Here is a 9,129-nt window from a genome sequence, read left to right as displayed (position 1 = left end):
TAGGAACTAGATAAATACTGAAGGAAAGTTGAGTGTTACCTCCACTTCTGCCTGTTTTCCCCCAACAGGAAACTTCTTTGCTCACTACCCAGAAAGATCCAGCCAAATATACACCCTGAACTTTCCCAAGGACATCTCTACCCATCATCTAGACAGTCACCCTTAAAAAACATTCACACATACTCTCTATCAGCTTGGAAAGAGTGACTGATATCATGTGCCTATTTGATAGGCACTTGAGTTTTCCCTGGCACTTTGAGTTTCATGAGTCTGTGATTTATAAAACCCCAAATCAGGATGTGTACCTTATAAAAATGTTTTTAATTTGTGAGCCTCTTTATGTAGAAAGTTTGACAAATCACACATTTAGAAATTGCCTTAGTTGAAATAAAAGTTGAATTACATTAAGTGGGTCCATCTTTAAAAATCTAAATCCATACTGTCCAATAAACTTTCTGTAATGAAGCTTTGTGCAGTGGGAGTATCATAGACAATGAGTTCTATGTGAGGTGCTATTATTGCTAATTGAAAACTTTCTGTAATCATTGAAATGTTCTAGATCTTTACTGTTCAATATGACAGTCATTAGCCATGTGTAGTTATTAGGCAGTTGAAATGTGGCCAGTGCAATGAAGGAACCAAATTTTTATTTTTTAAAAAAACATTTTATTTATTTATTTTTAGAGAGAGGGGGAGGGAGGGAGAAATAGAGGGAGAGAAACATTATGTGTGGTTGCCTCTTGCATGCCCCCTACTGGGGACCTGGCCCACAACCCAGGTATGTGCCCTGATGGGGAATCAAAGTGGTAACCTTTTGGTTTGCAGGCAGGCACTCAATCCACTGATCCACATGAGCCAGGGCTATTTTATTTTATTTTAATTAATTTAAATTTATATAAGACTGGCTGGTGTAGCTCAGTGGATTGAGCCCGGGCTGTAAACCAAAGTGTCGCAGGTTCGATTCCCAGTCAGGGTACATGCCTGGGTTGCAGGCCATGACCCCCAGCAACTGCACATTGATGTTTCTCTCTCTCTTTCTCCCTCCCTTTCCTCTCTAAAAAATGAATAAATAAAATCTTAAAAAACATTTAAAAAGAATTTATATAGGCACATGTGACTATTGGCTACTATGACAGTCAGTGCAGATTTTGGAATATATAGTAGTCTCACTTATTTACCTCTATTATGACTTTCTTTTCTGTTACACCTTTGTGCCATCTTTTCTGGGGGCTTCTTCACAATCTTCTAACTCCATAAAATGATTACATTTTCTGACATGAGACTTGAAACTAGCATAAAAATGTGTTCATTCTGTGTACAACTATATCACATGTCAAGAGTTCCATCCTGGGCCCTGGCTGCTGTGGCTTGGAGGGTTGAGCAGAGGCCTGTGAACCAAAAGGTCACCTGTCTGATTCCCAGTCGGGGCACATTCCTGGGTTGTAGACCAGGTTCCCAGTTAGGAGCGTTTGAGATGTTTCTCTCTCACATCCATTTTACTATCCCTCTCTTTCTTCCTCCCTTCCCCTCTGTCTGAAAAAAAAAAAATAAATAAATAAATAATCTTTTTAAAAATGAGTTTCATCCTGGAAACTTAACACGGTTGCATTTAGGAGATTTATTATTTAACTAACATTAGGATAGCACTAACTATGTATCAAGCACCAAATACTTTATCAATATGAACCTATTTAATTTCCATTACAAACCTATTTGATAGGTTCTCTTATAAGCCCCAATTTGCAGATGAAGAAACTGAGGTATAAAGAAGTCAATAATTTGCTCTACATGTCATAGTTAACAGAGTGACAAAGGTGAGATTCAAACCTAGGAAATCTGACTTTAAAGTCCATCTAGTACTAGTTCCAAGGTTCCAGCTTTTCAATCAACCTAGTTCTGCTCAGCAATCATTATCTTTTGAATTCCCACAATACTTACCTTCTGTACAGGTCAACTAGCGTGGAGTAGAGGGTTTCTGCTAGACCCTATTGGTGCCAAGATACAGAAATAAAGTGAAGGAGTGGCACCCCTCATGGAGATGAAGGTACCACAGTAGTAAGGAATCCTCAACAATGGATAAGTAGAGAAAGGAGGAAAATTATGAGATTGCTAATCTCCTCCCCCACTGTACATGCATATATTATACTACCACATAGAGGAAAATATCTTAAATTATGTATGACTTAATCTTTCTTAGAAGTACACTTTTTTATTGTTTATTCTATTACAGTTGTCCCAATTTTTCTCCTTTGCCTCCCTTCACTCTGTCACTCCAGAAGTACAGTTTAGCATTCTGCATTGAACCTCAAGACTGCATGAGGACATAATCTCCAAATTCTGCTCTGCTGTTCTCCATTTTCTTTTGTTTTTATGATGTATTCTTGGAATCTCTGCTAATAACCCCTACTTATTTAATTCAAGCAATGAAGATTCTGGAGTACCCCCAGACTTAAGCTGCTCTCAAATTAAACCAGAAGAATGACAGCTAAGTTTCTGTAATCTGGGGGCCTGTCAAGAGCCAAATTTTCCATGCATATAAGGGACACCAGCAGTTTTCATGGGAAAGCTTTACCTTGACCCTGACAGGTGCTGTATGGAATGATCCCTAGAATTTTGCTGGCTTCAATTGAAACAGCAAAACAGACCAGATATCCAAATGCTCACCTTCATAGAATCATTCAACTTCAGTGTGGAGACACAGAAAAGTCGAAGAATGTAATGGTTGATTGGTTCTGAAATGAAAAACAGTTTCAGCCAATGATCCTTGATTGCTCAGTAACGTGCACAGGAAAATTGTCCATTTCCCTCCCCTTTTCTTCAATTGTACTGCATTCCAAAACCACATTTGAATTTACTAAGAACCAGTCAACTATTTTTATGTATTCAGAGAAAATGGAGAAGAAAAAATTTAAAGAAATATAGATGACAGGTAGACAGTTGTCTGAAATACATTCTTCAGGAGGAGAAGAATCTGCCATCTATAATGTCAGCCTGGAAACAAATATTTCTGTATTCCAAAACATTCCTGTAGTGGTGCTTTAAAAAAAAAGCTTGTAGTTGAAATAATGCAGACACATCCCACTTCGGCTGAAATTTAGAGAAAATAAAAGCCATATAAATAAAAAGGCTGAGACAGTGGTTGTCTGACTTAACTACAACTTGCATTTGACAAATTTGAATTATTTGTCTTGCTATTTCAGCCAGACAATAGTGTTCCTTCCCCAGTAACTAAGTTGCTATAATTAAGATAGAACAGAATAGTGATGGGTAGAAAGAAGTTCACTCCTGGTCAATGCTTCCATGATGTGTTTGTGGGAAATATGAACCATAGCATGGCCCAGAAAAAAGCAACTATGATTTAACAGATTGGAAGCATTAGTGATGGGTGAAGGAACAATTGATATCTTTTTATGCCTGGCCATATTCATTTCTATTTTCACTGATTTTGACAAATATGTGCTGTAGGATTTATTAGAAAATACTTCATTGGTTTAGATAATTAAATAAATATACAATATTTAATGGGGAATATTTAATTTTTACAAGATCACCATAGAAATTAAAATTTATTCAGTTCACTAACAATTTGGAATTTTATTTCATTCTGGCAATAATGTAATGACAACATCACAGGCAAAATTAGTTATTTCATCATGGCTTTTGCATGGTAAATGCAAAATTTGAAAAAGTATACTACATGCACATGCACAAAAGCTCTAGTAACCATGAATTGAGATATAGTGAACTACTGGAGATTTTTAAGATCACAAATTGTCAAATGGTGCATTAGCAATATATCAGTTGCAATTACAGTGAAAATGACACCTTGACTTAATATGAAGTGCCATTTTCTTGCCTTAAAAGATTTATTTGAGTATGATGAGAGCGCAATAAGTACCCGGGGTTTTTATTCAGGCCTGTGAATTGCCTGTTTAATGTATGCCCACACCATTTTTAGCTGAGTTTTTCTCCATTACTTATAAATGGAGAAAAATATGCTTCCTATAATATAATATTTGATGATTATTGATTTGCATATAACATTATATGTTAAACCATTAATTTTTAATTATAAAAAGCATTAATATAATACTAGCAATTAAAAATAATATTTTAGATTTATATGGCATATATGTCTACCTACTGAATATCTCTGCCTGGACTATGGGCACCTTATACTCAGAGTGTCCAAATTTGAACTCTTTATATTCACACAGAATTTGTTCCTCCTCCTCTGTTTCCTATCTCAGTTAATACCATCACCAGTCATCCAGCTGTCCAAACCAAAAACTTGGCACAATTTTAGATTATCCTCACTGCCTCATTCAGTTCACCGCCAAATCTGATCAATCCTACCTCCTTGATATCACTCAGCTGTGTCTTTGATCTCCATTGCCACTTTGTTATTTTAAGATAGAACCATTCCATGGATAGACTCTTGCCAAAGCCTCTTAACTGGCCTCTCTGTCTCTGGGATTGTTCTCATATTGCCCCTGAGTGCCCAAATTTGTGATCATGATCTACTAATTTATGACCTTACCATTTCTCCTTGATTATTTGTATTACTTACCCACTCTCTGCCTGTCACCTGGCCTGGTCTTCCCCACTTCTCATTCCCCCTTACTCTTACTCCTCTTTCAGGGTCCTGCAGTAGTGAGCCCTCTTGCTGGAAGCCATCCCTCTCTCCTTGACATTCTCAGGCTAACTACTTCTCCTTATCACACAGATGGCATTTGTTACACTGTACTGCAATTGGTAATTTACTTGCCTGACTCACAGAGCCTTGAGAGGGAAGAATGGGTCTTTTTCAAGTTTGTATTTCTAGGGCCCAGAACATATTTATCAGCCTGCAATAAATAGTTGCTAAATGAACACATGAAATCTAGTATACCTCATATATAATGTTCCCTTCTTGGGTAAAGAAGAACTTATTCTAAAATGAAGGCAAGGTTGACAGGACAGGTGATGCTGGGTACATGTTCTCCATAGCTTTTTTTGTACACATTTTTTTTAAGATTTTATTTATTTATTTTTAGAGAAGGAAGGGAGGGAGAGAGAGGAAGGGGGGGGAGAGGGAGAGAGAAGAGAGAGAGAGAGAGAGAGAGAGATCAATGTGCGGTTGCTGGGGGTTATGGCCTGCAACCCAGACATGTACCCTGGCTGGGAATCAAACCTGGGACACTTTGGTTCCCAGCCCGCGCTCAATCCACTGAGCTACGCCAGCCAGGGCTTGTACACATCTTATAAGCAGATATACTGACTGCCTTTGTTCCAGACTAACTTTTCAAAGATCTTTGTATAGAAACAGCCTTAGAATTAGATACAATGTTTCCATTCAGAGTAAAGGGCAGGTTTGTTTACTATCTCATAATGAAAAAGTTAATTTCTCCCTCTAGAGCGAAGGTCAATCATGCTTACTAATCATTATAAAACATCAAGTTCCTGCCCTGGCTGGGTAGTTGAGTTGGTTAGAGCATTGTCCCATGCCAAGTTTACAGATTTGATCCCCAGTCAGGGCACATACAAGAATCAACCAATGATTGCATAAATAGGTGGAACAACAAATCGATCTCTCCCTCCCTCCCTCTCTCTCTCTCTCTCTCTCTCTCTCTCTCTCTCTCTTTCTCTCTCTCTCTCTCTCTCATATATAAATATACAAAACAAAAAAATAAATACAAAACAAAAAAAAATCAAGTTCTCTAAGCTCAGAATCCCTCTCCTGTAATGTAACGCACATATGTGTGTCATCTGATCCTCTTGGTGTTGCTCTATGAGAATTAAAACTTAGGGAACCAGTTCAAAAGCTGGTATTCTGGCTACTGCTATTGCTGTGAGGAAGAAACCGTCCTTTGTCTCTGACCTAGGAGTCTCATATCTTCAGTAAGCATCCATGAAACTGTGCTAAGCTAACATGTTAACTTACAAATAATGTAAAATTTCAAACTTTTTGCTGTTCTTGAAAGTGCTAACTTGGGAGAACACTATATATATCCTGGATATCAAGTTTCCTAGCAAAGATAGAAAAGAATACTACATATCATGGAATTGATGATGATCTTATACTTGGAATATGAGTTTGTTTGGTGATATGAGAAAAATAAATTGCCCAATTAATGTCACAGGTCATCTTTCTCAGAGATTACATAGTAGCATAATTGAGTGATGTGGGCTGAGTTATAGCTATCTACATAGCTCCTGCCAATTGTTGCACCAACAGAATGAGGAATACTTTTTAGCAAGTAAAGGAAACCTTAACTATAGATTTTTAAGTCTTTTTTCTATTGTTGTTCAAGTACAGTTGTCTTCATTTCCCTCCCACCACTCCCTCCCACCCCACCACTCCCTCCCAACCCACCCATCCCCACCTCCCACCCTTGATCCTACCCCCCCTTTGGCTTTGTCCATGGCTCCTTTATACATGTCCTTTGATGGTACTTCCCCTTTTCCCCCAGTATCCCTTCCCACCTGCTCTCTGGTTACTATCAGTTTGTTCTTATTTTATGAGAAATATTCTGGTTAATAAATGTTGAGAATTCACATTTTTTAATAACACATTTTACATTAAGCTAAACAAAAGTTCACTGCTATGTGCCACCTCTGCACTAGAATAAATGGAAAATAACTCAAGTCTTGTGAGCTGTTTGTCCACAGGTACCAGAAGGAAAGTGAGGTTCATACACAGATGCCAATAAAGTCAGGGTTGATCAGGATCCTTATCTGAACTCCCTATCTCTGAGATAAAAGTATCCATCCTTTTTCCTCTTTCATGTATGCTCTATTGTTAACTGCATATTTTTTTGCTTATTTTTCTCTAATTATAAGCTCTATTTGTGTTTATGTAAACCAAATTTGACCCAAGTTGATTCATGGTGTTTAAAAAATCATAAGACAGCCCTGGCTGATGTGATTCAGTGGATTGAGTGCCAGCCTGCAAACCAAGGGGTAGCTGCTTCAATTCCCAGTCAGGGCACATGCCTAGGTTGTGGGCCAGGTCCTCAGTTGGGAGCATGTGAAAGGCAACCACACATTGATGTTCCTCTCCCTCTCTTTCTCCCTCCTTTCCCCTCTCTCTAAAAATAAAAAATAATAGAATCTTAAAAAATAAAACTTTAAGCCCTGGCTTGAGTAGCTCAGTGGATTGAGCTTGGGCTGAGAACCAAAGCATCGCAGGTTCCATTTCCAGCCAGGGCACATGCCTGGGTTGCAGGCCATGACCCCCAGCAACTGCACATTGATGTTTCTCTCTCTCTCTCTTTCTCCCTCCCTTCCTTCTCTAAAAATAAATAAATAAATCTTTTAAAAAATAACACTTTAAAAAATCATATGACAGAATAATAAATAATAATATCTAACATTTGTTGAGCACTTGCTGTGTATCAAGCACTATACCAAGAAATTTGCACACATTATCACATTTAGCTCTCATAACAATCCCTATTTTAGAGTTGAGGAAAGAAGTAGCTGATAAGGTAGTTGCCAGGGTGGGGTGGGAAGGGAATAGGGAGTTGTTTAATAAATATAGAGTTTCAGTTTTGAAAGATAAAAAGAGTTGTGGAAATTGCACAATAATGTGAATGCATCTAACATTACTGAACTGTACACTTAAAATGGTTAAGAAGGTTAATTTTATGTTATATGCATTATGGCACAATTTTTAAAATAAATAAACATGAAAAATTTAAAAAGACTGGAAGAATACAAGCCAATATGGAAGCAGTGGTTATATTAGAGGAGTACCGTTGGAATGACAATATTGAGAGGGTGCATTTTATCTAGTGTACTTTTCCTTTTTTTCACAAATAGGATTTTTATTTGTCTCCATTAAATGTCTGAATTTTAAACATAGTCTTGGACTAGAGACTCATATCTACCAGCTTATTCAACTTTAACATCTGCCTCATCACCAGTAGCTTTTCCAGAACTGCTGCCTTCACCAGGAAGCCCCATGAGTTTTCCCAGTTCAAACTTAGGTTTCTTTAGCATTTTGACTTTTCTAACAAGTACATCATAGAGCAAATAAATAAATTTGGAAGCTTTGTCTATGTCTTTTCCAATACTATCTGGAATCAATTTATTGACTACTTCTTTCAAGTCATTTGTCTGTACCTCTTGGGTCATGATTTCCATCATCTTCTTCCAGATTTAGTGGACCTGTTGATGCTAAGCATAGAGGTCTTGTGAATCTGATTGCTGTGTTTTTTAGTAAAATCAACATGGAATTGATAAAGCAAATAACCACCAGTAGTCTTGACATCAAGATGAGCTTCAATCATGGTCTGCCAGTTTTTGACCATGGAACACATTTTGTCATGGGTAAGATTCATGCCATGAAAATTAGTTAATCCATTTTTAACACCCTCAGTAGTTAGCTTGAATTTTCTAAATGCAACTTCATCATTCTGCTGATCAGCTAGGCTCACTTCAAAAAATGACCCTTGAGACCATGAGATGCAATTTTGGTTCCTTGAGTTCTCAAGACTAATGTGTTTCCAATATTTCTTATATTGAGCATAGCTGGTGCTTTCACATCATACCAATCTTTCTTAGAGAATGAATTAACTACTTTGTTCCTGGCTCATCTTTTGCTGCTTTTCTAATGTACTTGTTCTTGCCGACTGCCATGATGTTACTCAGAGAGCCAAAAGCTATTTCATTTCTCCCATTTACAAATTTGCAACAATAAACATAAGAAATAGTTGAGAGTGGGGTCAACAGATGAATACTGTATGAAATACCACATGGGGCACACCAGTGTGTCCATTTCTGGACCCATCTCTTCCTTTGTTTTCCAGCTTCTGCTGTGCCTTCCACATCACTTTGTTCACAAGCAGCCATCTGGCTGGGTTCATTGGCTTCCTAATCAATACTAGTGTACAATATTCCAGAATAAATAAAGTTGTGATTATTTTAAGTGATACATAAACTCATTTAACAACCCAACTTACATAGTTTCATTATGGCCAGGAGTTAAAGGCCATTATTATGGGCTTCTCTGTTCCCTCTTTCCTTAGAGCCCAACAACTCTGTCCCCACAAAGAATTAAATCATACTTTTTGGTGAATACATGAATATTCATTAAGCAATGACTGCACACAAAACAGGAAACAAGTTTCCTGAGGCAAGTTCACA

General features: G+C 37.5%; 1 pseudogene; it reads right to left on the bottom strand.

The window, feature by feature from the left end:
• Nucleotides 1–7,875: 7,875 nt before the first annotated feature.
• LOC123832808 lies at nucleotides 7,876–8,622 on the bottom strand (annotated as a pseudogene).
• Between the last annotated feature and the right edge of the window lie 507 nt (nucleotides 8,623–9,129).

The sequence above is a fragment of the Phyllostomus hastatus genome, unplaced genomic scaffold (genome assembly GCF_019186645.2).
Source record: "Phyllostomus hastatus isolate PE091 unplaced genomic scaffold, TTU_PhHast_1.1 phas_scaffold_200, whole genome shotgun sequence".
Taxonomy (NCBI): domain Eukaryota; kingdom Metazoa; phylum Chordata; class Mammalia; order Chiroptera; family Phyllostomidae; genus Phyllostomus; species Phyllostomus hastatus.
Note: the sequence above shows the minus strand (reverse complement) of the source record. Positions and strands in the feature narration are given on the sequence as shown.